At 52.2% G+C, this 15337-nt stretch overlaps 1 long non-coding RNA gene across 1 annotated transcript in view; it reads right to left on the reverse strand.

Moving 5' to 3' along the window:
- Window positions 1-3563: 3563 nt before the first annotated feature.
- LOC148542808 (uncharacterized) overlaps window positions 3564-15337 on the reverse strand; it is a 68771-nt gene continuing 56997 nt past the window's right edge. Inside the window, exon 3 of the long non-coding RNA XR_015876007.1 lies at window positions 3564-4000. This is a non-coding gene — a long non-coding RNA (uncharacterized LOC148542808). The remainder of the gene's footprint in view (window positions 4001-15337) is intronic.

The raw sequence follows: 15337 nt of genomic DNA on the forward strand, positions 1-15337 counted from the left end.
AATATGGCAACATGCAGTGAGCAAATTCTGACTGATTTATAACACTTTGGGCCTGATTCAGAGCCGAACGCTCTGACCAGAGTGCTCGCTCTGAATCAGGGCCCTCCTCCATGAAAATGGAGCGGCCTCCTGGCCGCTCGCATAGCTGTGGGTGACCACCCACAGCATATGGGAGCGTCCATGATGATGGTTGCGATGGTCTTGACCATCGCGACCATCGGGCTTGCAACGGAGACCCTGCGGTAGGGTCTCGCTGCCGCAAGCCCTGGAGTGATTTTGGCTCTATCAGAGCCAAAATCACTCCCACTGACATCACTAGTGATGTCAGTGGGGCCGGCTTCAGACGGTAGGCGTTCCCATGGGAATGCCTCCATCTGGCAGGCACGCCCCCGGCATGCCCACCAAAGGGGGCGTGCTGTCAACATCGACAGCACGCTCCTTTTGGTGCAAGACCCGGAGCGATGGAAAGCCCGTCGCTCGCCGGGTCTCGCGCATGCGCACGACGGAGCTCCCTCTGTTGTGCGCATGCGCAGTGGGGGAACATCGACCCGCTTGTGAGCGTCCTGCGCTCGCGAGTGGGTCTGAATGACCCCCTTTGTTCTAAAATATATTTCAACACATTTAAAGGAGTATAGAGGGGGTTTCATGACAGCGGGACAACTAAAAAAAAAAGAAAGGTACCATAACAAAACAGCAGCTATTCTATAATACACTTTCCGCGGCTACTCGCTCTTCAACTATTGAGCAGTTTATCAATGAGCGAATAGCCCTATCGGCCAAACACAAATGGAGAGAGATGTATCAAGCTTTGGAGAGAGATTAAGTGGAGGGAGATAGAGGCCCCATTTATCAACGATATTAAACACCAGTAAAAACTTTCGTTTAGTATCACCGTGATACAAACAGAAAATGTACTGCTATTCAACAATACTTACCCCTCCGGCGAGGTCCCGGGAAGTCCAGCAAAGTCCTCGTCCTCTGCTGGCAGCCTCCCTCTGCCAACCCCAGGCGCCGATGTAATGTGCATCCACGGCGGTCCATCTGGGCATGTGCATGACACGGGGACCTGGAAAGCTTTTGCCTGCTCTATTGCAGGCAATGGGGCCCGCAAGATGGCGCGAGCGATGTTTGACAAACAATGGTAACCTTAGAATACCGCTGTTTATCAAATCCTGACACCTGGCATAATCCCTTTAGCGAGCGCTAAAGAGGTTATGCATCGTTGATAAATAGGGGCCAATGTATCAAGCAATCAGTTCATAACTGTCATTTTTTTAATACAGCCTGTAAATTGACAGCCAGGAGCTGATTGGTTGGTGCTTTGTCTCTCTCCAAGGCTTGATCCATCTCCCCCAAATAGCTATCCCTTATCACCTCTGGGCAATCTACATGTTTTTGTTAGGCTGTGACTATGAGGGACTGTGTAGCAATACAGGATCCTACTGATGGGGAAATTGGTATATAGGCCCCTTAGTGCAGGAAGTATTCTAAGTGAACGGCAGTATCAGCGAGAGCCAATACATACAGATACAGTGAGTAACAGATGAGCTGTACATGATCCCAATGTGCGGAAATGTGTCTGCAGATCCCAACATGTCAGCTAGGAGACAACCAATCACTGATCTCTGCAGCGTGGAAATGACATTATTACACATATTAGAGCATTGCTGATGTACAGTATATAAGTAGGACAATGAATCTGCTTTGTGCTAGGAGTTCTGTGATAATAACGTCTCATTTCTAAACTATGCACATTCAGGGCCTGATTCAGAGCCGGACGCTATTTGCGCTCGCTCGTTCAGAAAAAGCGTCCGGCTATTTAAATTGAGCGCTCGCTCTTTGCGGTCTGTTGACACCTCTATGTCTGAGCGAGCGAACGAAACATGCGCTCGCTATTTTGAAAAGACGCCCCCTGGCCGCTCGCATCCTACGTTATCTCCGCTATTTATTAGACTAATCGAGTACATCGAAAGGCGTATGAACTGCTCGCAGTGCTTGTGGTTGGATTTTCCTACCACAATCATGCGAACAGTTCAGGCAGAGAGACAACCAAGTGACGTGGTCGATGACGCTGCTTTGTTAATTATGCACACCCTTAAAACGCCCGTTTTGACCATATGGCACGCCTGCGTTCGGATCACCACTCCCCGTTTTCAAGCACCTTCCCCTGTTACCACCCACAAACACCTCATCCTGTCACTCAAATTAGTAGGCACTCGCAATTTTTCCGACTGCACTGACTGGTTGGCGCATGCGCATTACGACCCATACGCATGCACAGATGTGCGAACATAGCTCGGAGCGAACGAGCGGCCGCTTACGAGCGGCTCTGAATCAGGCCCTCAGTTCCAAAGTAGCAAAGCAGCAAAGCATTCACAGACAGCATCTCCATGTACCTGCCATGTATTATATCAGGTATTAATACAGCACCATTATCAGTGGCGTAACTAGGGCAGGGCGAGCGGGGTGCATGCACTGAGCGCCATGGGAACGGCAGCACGGGGGGCGCGGCCGGCCACGATACCGGCCCGCCCTAGTTAGCCAGTGTAGCGCCAACCGCAGTGAGTGCGGTCAGCGCTACACATTTACACAGGACCGGCGCTAGGCTTCAAGCGCCGGTCCTGTGCTGCACAGCTGAGCCCCTTCCCTCCCCCTTGAGCGCTTGCCCAATAGCGCCAGGAGGAGGGTGGGAGGCGGGATCAGGCTGTGCATAACACACACATCACCGCCAGCACTGGCGGTGATGGGTGTGTTAATCAGCAGCCAATGAGAGTCAGACAGACTCTCATTGACTGCTGCACGCCCACTGCAAGAGCCGGGCTTCCGTCCGGCTCCTGCAGTGGTAATGGGAGAAACGTCATGATGTCATGACGTCTCTCCCATAATGCAGAGCGGCCCGGCCCGGGAGGATGGACGTGCGGACGGCGGCGGGAGCAGGAGCGTGGATACAGGTAAGTATTTTTTTTTGTTTCATTTTAGTGTGTATTTCGGGGGGCGCTCTATTACAAAGAAGGGGACTACTACTGGGGGGGATACTACTGTGGGCACTGCTTCAGGTGGGGGGGACCAGTACTGGGGACTACTACTGGGTGGGGGATACTACTGGGGGCACTGCATCGGGGGGGACCAATACTTTTGCCCTTCTGCTCCACGGGAGGTTTTTGTCCTCCCTGAGCTCGCCTTTGGACATCTGCGTTACGTTTTGACAGGTGTAACGCCCCAGTCAAACTCCCGACCGACTGGGGGATACTACTGGGGCACTGCCTCGGGGGTGTGGACAACTACTGGGGCGGGGGGGGACCACTACTGGGGGGATACTACTGGGGGGGATACTACTGAGGGCACTGCTTCAGGGGGGACCACTACTGGGGGGGATACTACTGTGGGCACTGTAACGATACTGGATCAGAACCTCTATACACACCTTCCTATACCTTCTAATGTCCTGCCTATACCTTCTAAGGGTGAAGCTAATTTGCGTACGCAGTCACACCATAAATAAAGACTTAGACGTGGAATCTGTGGTTCCAAAGCACAAGTGATATTCAGGTAAAAGTTCAGACAGTTACACGCAATTGATCAAGACACAATTTAGGCGCAAAAGGAAATTATACAGACCCAAGTACAGTATACATACGCAGGCGCTTCCGGACCCAGAGATAGGCTTCAGCAAGAGACCCCTAGTCATACAGCATTCAGCACGAAGACTGAGAACCAGCGTTCGTGCACTCATATTTATACCCCCCCAGAATAAACAGGACAATAGGGAAGTTTGTTGCTGATGTCATTGGTTCTCAGGGGTGAAGCATCTGTTACAGCACATTTAACAGGCTGGTTCAAACAGACTCTCCCTGCCTCTAACAGCTGGGGGTCTTCCTCTTCACGCACCCTGCAGCATCCTAACAGTTGTTCCTAAAATATACATTTTGTTGCTTGTAGGCTCTGCAATCCATAACTCGGGAATGCACGATGCGATCTCCCCACCGATAAAACCGGAATACTGTAAAAAGAGTACGCATCAGTACAACTCCAAACACGACTGGTTTAGCATGTATAATACCTTAGTTATCAAATATCTTTATTTCTCAGCAGTTAAACTAACTGAACCTACTTAAATCATATACTTTAGAGCTTATTGAACCTTATGTGTGAATATGTAATGTGTGGGTATTCAGGGTTTGATATAAGGACGCTAGTTAACTTGGGGCAGATGCATGCGCATAAAGCTAATAAAACAGCGGTTTCATACAAAGTCCTATGCATTCGCTAATATGCGACTAGTTAACAGCGCAATTGTGTGTATTAATGTGTGTATGGGAAATGATGAAAAATGCAATCGCATGGTGCTATTAGTATTATCGCCACATGTACTAAAATGTGAGTTTACCTAAAATGGCGCTTAGGCGGCCATTCGCAAAATGGCATCTTGCGATCTCATTTTCAAGATGGCGTCTTGCAGCCATTCGCAAGATGGCGTCGCTGCGATTAAATTTTAGACTGAACTTGTCTCAGCCAATTATTCAGTTTCAACAACTGCATCGTGGGGGACTACGACTGGGGGGGGGATACTACTGTGGGCACTGCATCATGGTGGACCACTACTGGGGACTTCCACTGGGGGGGATACTACTGGGGGCACTGCATTGTGGGGGACCACTACTGGGGACTACTACAGGGGGCGCTGCATCAAGGGGGACTCCTACTGGGGGAACTATATAAAGGGCACTGTATAGGAGGGACTACTACTGGGGGCACTATATAAGGGGCTCACTACTGGGGGCACTGCACAGGGGGGTCCACTACAGGGGGCACTGAAAAGGCAGAACCACTACAGGGGGCACTGAATAAGGGGGACAACTACTGGGAGCACTATATAAGGGGCACTGCATATGAGGGATCACTACTGGGGGCACTGTATAAGTGGAACTACTGGGGGCCTGCATATGAGGGATCACTACTGGGGGCACTGTATAAGGGGGACCACTACAGGGGGCACTGTGTAAGGGGCACTGCATATGGGGGACCAGTACTGGGTGCCTGTATAAGGGGAAATAATCGGGGCCTGCATAAGGGGGACCACTACTAGGGGCACTGCATGGGGGGGACTGTATAAGGGGCACTGCATTAAGGTGCAAATGGAAAGAAATGTTCCCAGTGACAAGAAAGGGGTGTGTGTCATGTTGACACGCCCCATTTTTTAAGTGGCCACGCCCATTTTTCCCCGCGCACGTCTACGGCGAGAGCACATAGGGGGTGTGTGGGGGGGTGCTCCATTTTCAAATTTGCCTTGGGCTCCACATACCCTAATTACGTCACTGACCAATATGCCAGAGTGCACCAGGATCGCTGTGCTACATTACTGCCCTCCCTCTGTATCATGTAATCTCACACCACCAGCATGTGCCAGAGTGCACCAGGATCGCTGTGCTACATTACTGCCCTCCCTCTGTATCATGTCATCTTACACCACCAGCACGTGCCAGAGTGCACCAGGATCGCTGTGCTACATTACTGCACTCCCTCTGTATCATGTCATCTTACACCACCAGCATGTGCCAGAGTGCACCAGGATCGCTGTGCTACATTACTGCCCTCCCTCTGTATCATGTCATCTTACACCACCAGCACGTGCCAGAGTGCACCAGGATCACTGTGCTACATTACTGCCCTCCCTCTGTATCATGTCATCTTACACCACCAGCAAGTGCCAGAGTGCACCAGGATCGCTGTGCTACATTACTGCCCTCCCTCTGTATCATGTCATCTTACACCACCAGCATGTGCCAGAGTGCACCAGGATCGCTGTGCTACATTACTGCGCTCCCTCTGTATCATGTCATCTTACACCACCAGCATGTGCCAGAGTGCACCAGGATCGCTGTGCTACATTACTGCGCTCCCTCTGTATCATGTCATCTTACAGCACCAGCACGTGCCAGAGTGCACCAGGATCGCTGTGCTACATTACTGCACTCCCTCTGTATCATGTCATCTTACACCACCAGCATGTGCCAGAGTGCACCAGGATCACTGTGCTACATTACTGCCCTCCCTCTGTATCATGTCAGCTTACACCAACAGCACGTGCCAGAGTGCACCAGGATCGCTGTGCTACATTACTGCACTCCCTCTGTATCATGTCATCTTACACCACCAGCACGTGCCAGAGTGCACCAGGATCGCTGTGCTACATTACTGCCCTACCTCTGTATCATGTCAGCTTACACCACCAGCACGTGCCAGAGTGCACCAGGATCGCTGTGCTACATTACTGCCCTGCCCCTGTATCATCTCATCTTACAGCACCAGCACGTGCCAGAGTGCACCAGGATCACTGTGCTACATTACTGCCCTCCCTCTGTATCATGTCATCTTACAGCACCAGCACGTGCCAGAGTGCACCAGGATCGCTGTGCTACATTACTGCACTCCCTCTGTATCATGTCATCTTACACCACCAGCATGTGCCAGAGTGCACCAGGATCGCTGTGCTATATTACTACCCTCCCTCTGTATCATGTCAGCTTACACCACCAGCACGTGCCAGAGTGCACCAGGATTGCTGTGCTACATTACTGCCCTCCCTCTGTATCATGTCATCTTACACCACCAGCATGTGCCAGAGTGCACCAGGATCGCTGTGCTACATTACTACCCTCCCTCTGTATCATGTCAGCTTACACCACCAGCACGTGCCAGAGTGCACCAGGATCGCTGTGCTACATTACTGCCCTCCCTCTGTATCATGTCAGCATACAGCACCAGCACGTTGCAGAGTGCACCAGGATCACTGTGCTACATTACTGCCCTCCCTCTGTATCATGTCATCTTACAGCACCAGCACGTGCCAGAGTGCACCAGGATCGCTGTGCTACATTACTGCACTCCCTCTGTATCATGTCATCTTACACCACCAGCATGTGCCAGAGTGCACCAGGATCACTGTGCTACATTACTGCCCTCCCTCTGTATCATGTCAGCTTACACCAACAGCACGTGCCAGAGTGCACCAGGATCGCTGTGCTACATTACTGCACTCCCTCTGTATCATGTCATCTTACACCACCAGCACGTGCCAGAGTGCACCAGGATCGCTGTGCTACATTACTGCCCTACCTCTGTATCATGTTAGCTTACACCACCAGCACGTGCCAGAGTGCACCAGGATCGCTGTGCTACATTACTGCCCTGCCCCTGTATCATCTCATCTTACAGCACCAGCACGTGCCAGAGTGCACCAGGATCACTGTGCTACATTACTGCCCTCCCTCAGTATCATGTCATCTTACACCACCAGCATGTGCCAGAGTGCACCAGGATCGCTGTGCTACATTACTGCCCTCCCTCTGTATCATGTCATCTTACACCACCAGCATGTGCCAGAGTGCACCAGGATCGCTGTGCTACATTACTGCCCTCCCTCTGTATCATGTCATCTTACATCACCAGCACGTGCCAGAGTGCACCAGGATCGCTGTGCTACATTACTGCGCTCCCTCTGTATCATGTCATCTTACAGCACCAGCACGTGCCAGAGTGCACCAGGATCGCTGTGCTACATTACTGCCCTCCCTCTTTATCATGTCATCTTACACCACCAGCATGTGCCAGAGTGCACCAGGATCGCTGTGCTATATTACTACCCTCCCTCTGTATCATGTCAGCTTACACCACCAGCACGTGCCAGAGTGCACCAGGATTGCTGTGCTACATTACTGCCCTCCCTCTGTATCATGTCATCTTACACCACCAGCATGTGCCAGAGTGCACCAGGATCGCTGTGCTACATTACTACCCTCCCTCTGTATCATGTCAGCTTACACCACCAGCACGTGCCAGAGTGCACCAGGATCGCTGTGCTACATTACTGCCCTCCCTCTGTATCATGTCAGCATACAGCACCAGCACGTTGCAGAGTGCACCAGGATCACTGTGCTACATTACTGCCCTCCCTCTGTATCATGTCATCTTACACCACCAGCACGTGCCAGAGTGCACCAGGATCGCTGTGCTACATTACTGCACTCCCTCTGTATCATGTCATCTTACACCACCAGCATGTGCCAGAGTGCACCAGGATCACTGTGCTACATTACTGCCCTCCCTCTGTATCATGTCAGCTTACACCAACAGCACGTGCCAGAGTGCAGCAGGATCGCTGTGCTACATTACTGCACTCCCTCTGTATCATGTCATCTTACACCACCAGCACGTGCCAGAGTGCACCAGGATCGCTGTGCTACATTACTGCCCTACCTCTGTATCATGTCAGCTTACACCACCAGCACGTGCCAGCGTGCACCAGGATCGCTGTGCTACATTACTGCCCTCCCTCTGTATCATGTCATCTTACAGCACCAGCACGTGCCAGAGTGCACCAGGATCGCTGTGCTACATTACTGCCCTGCCCCTGTATCATCTCATCTTACAGCACCAGCACGTGCCAGAGTGCACCAGGATCACTGTGCTACATTACTGCCCTCCCTCAGTATCATGTCATCTTACACCACCAGCATGTGCCAGAGTGCACCAGGATCGCTGTGCTACATTACTGCCCTCCCTCTGTATCATGTCATCTTACACCACCAGCATGTGCCAGAGTGCACCAGGATCGCTGTGCTACATTACTGCCCTCCCTCTGTATCATGTCATCTTACATCACCAGCACGTGCCAGAGTGCACCAGGATCGCTGTGCTACATTACTGCGCTCCCTCTGTATCATGTCATCTTACAGCACCAGCACGTGCCAGAGTGCACCAGGATCGCTGTGCTACATTACTGCCCTCCCTCTGTATCATGTCATCTTACACCACCAGCATGTGCCAGAGTGCACCAGGATCGCTGTGCTATATTACTACCCTCCCTCTGTATCATGTCAGCTTACACCACCAGCACGTGCCAGAGTGCACCAGGATTGCTGTGCTACATTACTGCCCTCCCTCTGTATCATGTCATCTTACACCACCAGCATGTGCCAGAGTGCACCAGGATCGCTGTGCTACATTACTACCCTCCCTCTGTATCATGTCAGCTTACACCACCAGCACGTGCCAGAGTGCACCAGGATCGCTGTGCTACATTACTGCCCTCCCTCTGTATCATGTCAGCATACAGCACCAGCACGTTGCAGAGTGCACCAGGATCACTACTACATTACTGCCCTCCCTCTGTATCATGTCATCTTACACCACCAGCACGTGCCAGAGTGCACCAGGATCGCTGTGCTACATTACTGCCCTCCCTCTGTATCATGTCATCTTACAGCACCAGCACGTGCCAAAGTGCACCAGGATCGCTGTGCTACATTACTGCCCTCCCTCTGTATCATGTCATCTTCCACCACCAGTACGTGACAGAGTGCACAAAGATCGCTGTGCTACAGTACTGCCCTCTGTATCATGTCATCTTACACCACCAGCACGTGCCAGAGTGCACCAGGATCGCTGTGCTACATTACTGCCCTCCCTCTGTATCATGTAATCTTACACAACCAGCACGTGCCAGAGTGCACCAGGATCGCTGTGCTACATTACTGCCCTCCCTCTGTATCATGTCATCTTACAGCACCAGCACGTGCCAGAGTGCACCAGGATCGCTGTGCTACATTTCTGCCCTCCCTCTGTATCATGTCATCTTACGCCACCAGCACGTGCCAGAGTGCACCAGGATCGCTGTGCTACATTACTGCCCTCCCTCTGTATCATGTCATCTTACACCACCAGCACGTGCCAGAGTGCACCAGGATCGCTGTGCTACATTACTGCCCTCCCTCTGTATCATGTCAGCTTACACCACCAGCACGTGCCAGAGTGCACCAGGATCGCTGTGCTACATTACTGCCCTCCCTCTGTATCATGTCATCTTACACCACCAGCACGTGCCAGAGTGCACCAGGATCGCTGTGCTACATTACTGCCCTCCCTCTGTATCATGTCATCTTACACCACCAGCATGTGCCAGAGTGCACCAGGATCGCTGTGCTACATTACTGCCCTCCCTCTGTATCATGTCATCTTACATCACCAGCACGTGCCAGAGTGCACCAGGATCGCTGTGCTACATTACTGCGCTCCCTCTGTATCATGTCATCTTACAGCACCAGCACGTGCCAGAGTGCACCAGGATCGCTGTGCTACATTACTGCCCTCCCTCTGTATCATGTTATCTTACACCACCAGCATGTGCCAGAGTGCACCAGGATCGCTGTGCTATATTACTACCCTCCCTCTGTATCATGTCAGCTTACACCACCAGCACGTGCCAGAGTGCACCAGGATCGCTGTGCTACATTACTGCCCTCCCTCTGTATCATGTCATCTTACACCACCAGCACGTGCCAGAGTGCACCAGGATCGCTGTGCTACATTACTACCCTCCCTCTGTATCATGTCAGCTTACACCACCAGCACGTGCCAGAGTGCACCAGGATTGCTGTGCTACATTACTGCCCTCCCTCTGTATCATGTCATCTTACGCCACCAGCACGTGCCAGAGTGCACCAGGATCGCTGTGCTACATTACTACCCTCCCTCTGTATCATGTCAGCTTACACCACCAGCACGTGCCAGAGTGCACCAGGATTGCTGTGCTACATTACTGCCCTCCCTCTGTATCATGTCATCATTATCGCCACATGTACTAAAATGTGAGTTTACCTAAAATGGCGCTTAGGCGGCCATTCGCAAAATGGCATCTTGCGATCTCATTTTCAAGATGGCGTCTTGCAGCCATTCGCAAGATGGCGTCGCTGCGATTAAATTTTAGACTGAACTTGTCTCAGCCAATTATTCAGTTTCAACAACTGCATCGTGGGGGACTACGACTGGGGGGGGGATACTACTGTGGGCACTGCATCATGGTGGACCACTACTGGGGACTTCCACTGGGGGGGATACTACTGGGGGCACTGCATTGTGGGGGACCACTACTGGGGACTACTACAGGGGGCGCTGCATCAAGGGGGACTCCTACTGGGGGAACTATATAAAGGGCACTGTATAGGAGGGACTACTACTGGGGGCACTATATAAGGGGCTCACTACTGGGGGCACTGCACAGGGGGGTCCACTACAGGGGGCACTGAAAAGGCAGAACCACTACAGGGGGCACTGAATAAGGGGGACAACTACTGGGAGCACTATATAAGGGGCACTGCATATGAGGGATCACTACTGGGGGCACTGTATAAGTGGAACTACTGGGGGCCTGCATATGAGGGATCACTACTGGGGGCACTGTATAAGGGGGACCACTACAGGGGGCACTGTGTAAGGGGCACTGCATATGGGGGACCAGTACTGGGTGCCTGTATAAGGGGAAATAATCGGGGCCTGCATAAGGGGGACCACTACTAGGGGCACTGCATGGGGGGGGACTGTATAAGGGGCACTGCATTAAGGTGCAAATGGAAAGAAATGTTCCCAGTGACAAGAAAGGGGTGTGTGTCATGTTGACACGCCCCATTTTTTAAGTGGCCACGCCCATTTTTCCCCGCGCACGTCTAGGGCGAGAGCACATAGGGGGTGTGTGGGGGGGTGCTCCATTTTCAAATTTGCCTTGGGCTCCACATACCCTAATTACGTCACTGACCAATATGCCAGAGTGCACCAGGATCGCTGTGCTACATTACTGCCCTCCCTCTGTATCATGTCATCTTACATCACCAGCACGTGCCAGAGTGCACCAGGATCGCTGTGCTACATTACTGCGCTCCCTCTGTATCATGTCATCTTACAGCACCAGCACGTGCCAGAGTGCACCAGGATCGCTGTGCTACATTACTGCCCTCCCTCTGTATCATGTTATCTTACACCACCAGCATGTGCCAGAGTGCACCAGGATCGCTGTGCTATATTACTACCCTCCCTCTGTATCATGTCAGCTTACACCACCAGCACGTGCCAGAGTGCACCAGGATCGCTGTGCTACATTACTGCCCTCCCTCTGTATCATGTCATCTTACATCACCAGCACGTGCCAGAGTGCACCAGGATCGCTGTGCTACATTACTGCGCTCCCTCTGTATCATGTCATCTTACAGCACCAGCACGTGCCAGAGTGCACCAGGATCGCTGTGCTACATTACTGCCCTCCCTCTTTATCATGTCATCTTACACCACCAGCATGTGCCAGAGTGCACCAGGATTGCTGTGCTATATTACTACCCTCCCTCTGTATCATGTCAGCTTACACCACCAGCACGTGCCAGAGTGCACCAGGATTGCTGTGCTACATTACTGCCCTCCCTCTGTATCATGTCATCTTACACCACCAGCATGTGCCAGAGTGCACCAGGATCGCTGTGCTACATTACTACCCTCCCTCTGTATCATGTCAGCTTACACCACCAGCACGTGCCAGAGTGCACCAGGATCGCTGTGCTACATTACTGCCCTCCCTCTGTATCATGTCAGCATACAGCACCAGCACGTTGCAGAGTGCACCAGGATCACTGTGCTACATTACTGCCCTCCCTCTGTATCATGTCATCTTACACCACCAGCACGTGCCAGAGTGCACCAGGATCGCTGTGCTACATTACTGCACTCCCTCTGTATCATGTCATCTTACACCACCAGCATGTGCCAGAGTGCACCAGGATCACTGTGCTACATTACTGCCCTCCCTCTGTATCATGTCAGCTTACACCAACAGCACGTGCCAGAGTGCAGCAGGATCGCTGTGCTACATTACTGCACTCCCTCTGTATCATGTCATCTTACACCACCAGCACGTGCCAGAGTGCACCAGGATCGCTGTGCTACATTACTGCCCTACCTCTGTATCATGTCAGCTTACACCACCAGCACGTGCCAGCGTGCACCAGGATCGCTGTGCTACATTACTGCCCTCCCTCTGTATCATGTCATCTTACAGCACCAGCACGTGCCAGAGTGCACCAGGATCGCTGTGCTACATTACTGCCCTGCCCCTGTATCATCTCATCTTACAGCACCAGCACGTGCCAGAGTGCACCAGGATCACTGTGCTACATTACTGCCCTCCCTCAGTATCATGTCATCTTACACCACCAGCATGTGCCAGAGTGCACCAGGATCGCTGTGCTACATTACTGCCCTCCCTCTGTATCATGTCATCTTACACCACCAGCATGTGCCAGAGTGCACCAGGATCGCTGTGCTACATTACTACCCTCCCTCTGTATCATGTCATCTTACATCACCAGCACGTGCCAGAGTGCACCAGGATCGCTGTGCTACATTACTGCGCTCCCTCTGTATCATGTCATCTTACAGCACCAGCACGTGCCAGAGTGCACCAGGATCGCTGTGCTACATTACTGCCCTCCCTCTGTATCATGTCATCTTACACCACCAGCATGTGCCAGAGTGCACCAGGATCGCTGTGCTATATTACTACCCTCCCTCTGTATCATGTCAGCTTACACCACCAGCACGTGCCAGAGTGCACCAGGATTGCTGTGCTACATTACTGCCCTCCCTCTGTATCATGTCATCTTACACCACCAGCATGTGCCAGAGTGCACCAGGATCGCTGTGCTACATTACTACCCTCCCTCTGTATCATGTCAGCTTACACCACCAGCACGTGCCAGAGTGCACCAGGATCGCTGTGCTACATTACTGCCCTCCCTCTGTATCATGTCAGCATACAGCACCAGCACGTTGCAGAGTGCACCAGGATCACTACTACATTACTGCCCTCCCTCTGTATCATGTCATCTTACACCACCAGCACGTGCCAGAGTGCACCAGGATCGCTGTGCTACATTACTGCCCTCCCTCTGTATCATGTCATCTTACAGCACCAGCACGTGCCAAAGTGCACCAGGATCGCTGTGCTACATTACTGCCCTCCCTCTGTATCATGTCATCTTCCACCACCAGTACGTGACAGAGTGCACAAAGATCGCTGTGCTACAGTACTGCCCTCTGTATCATGTCATCTTACACCACCAGCACGTGCCAGAGTGCACCAGGATCGCTGTGCTACATTACTGCCCTCCCTCTGTATCATGTAATCTTACACAACCAGCACGTGCCAGAGTGCACCAGGATCGCTGTGCTACATTACTGCCCTCCCTCTGTATCATGTCATCTTACAGCACCAGCACGTGCCAGAGTGCACCAGGATCGCTGTGCTACATTTCTGCCCTCCCTCTGTATCATGTCATCTTACGCCACCAGCACGTGCCAGAGTGCACCAGGATCGCTGTGCTACATTACTGCCCTCCCTCTGTATCATGTCATCTTACACCACCAGCACGTGCCAGAGTGCACCAGGATCGCTGTGCTACATTACTGCCCTCCCTCTGTATCATGTCATCTTACACCACCAGCACGTGCCAGAGTGCACCAGGATCGCTGTGCTACATTACTGCCCTCCCTCTGTATCATGTCATCTTACACCACCAGCACGTGCCAGAGTGCACCAGGATCGCTGTGCTACATTACTGCCCTCCCTCTGTATCATGTCATCTTACACCACCAGCATGTGCCAGAGTGCACCAGGATCGCTGTGCTACATTACTGCCCTCCCTCTGTATCATGTCATCTTACATCACCAGCACGTGCCAGAGTGCACCAGGATCGCTGTGCTACATTACTGCGCTCCCTCTGTATCATGTCATCTTACAGCACCAGCACGTGCCAGAGTGCACCAGGATCGCTGTGCTACATTACTGCCCTCCCTCTGTATCATGTTATCTTACACCACCAGCATGTGCCAGAGTGCACCAGGATCGCTGTGCTATATTACTACCCTCCCTCTGTATCATGTCAGCTTACACCACCAGCACGTGCCAGAGTGCACCAGGATCGCTGTGCTACATTACTGCCCTCCCTCTGTATCATGTCATCTTACACCACCAGCACGTGCCAGAGTGCACCAGGATCGCTGTGCTACATTACTACCCTCCCTCTGTATCATGTCAGCTTACACCACCAGCACGTGCCAGAGTGCACCAGGATTGCTGTGCTACATTACTGCCCTCCCTCTGTATCATGTCATCTTACGCCACCAGCACGTGCCAGAGTGCACCAGGATCGCTGTGCTACATTACTACCCTCCCTCTGTATCATGTCAGCTTACACCACCAGCACGTGCCAGAGTGCACCAGGATTGCTGTGCTACATTACTGCCCTCCCTCTGTATCATGTCATCTTAGACCACCAGCATGTGCCAGAGTGCACCAGGATCGCTGTGCTACATTACTACCCTCCCTCTGTATCATGTCAGCTTACACCACCAGCACGTGCCAGAGTGCACCAGGATCGCTGTGCTACATTACTGCCCTCCCTCTGTATCATGTCAGCTTACAGCACCAGCACGTTGCAGAGTGCACCAGGATCACTG

The sequence above is a fragment of the Taudactylus pleione genome, unplaced genomic scaffold (assembly GCF_031769625.1).
Source record: "Taudactylus pleione unplaced genomic scaffold, aTauple2 ptg000008l, whole genome shotgun sequence".
Taxonomy (NCBI): Eukaryota; Metazoa; Chordata; class Amphibia; order Anura; family Myobatrachidae; genus Taudactylus; species Taudactylus pleione.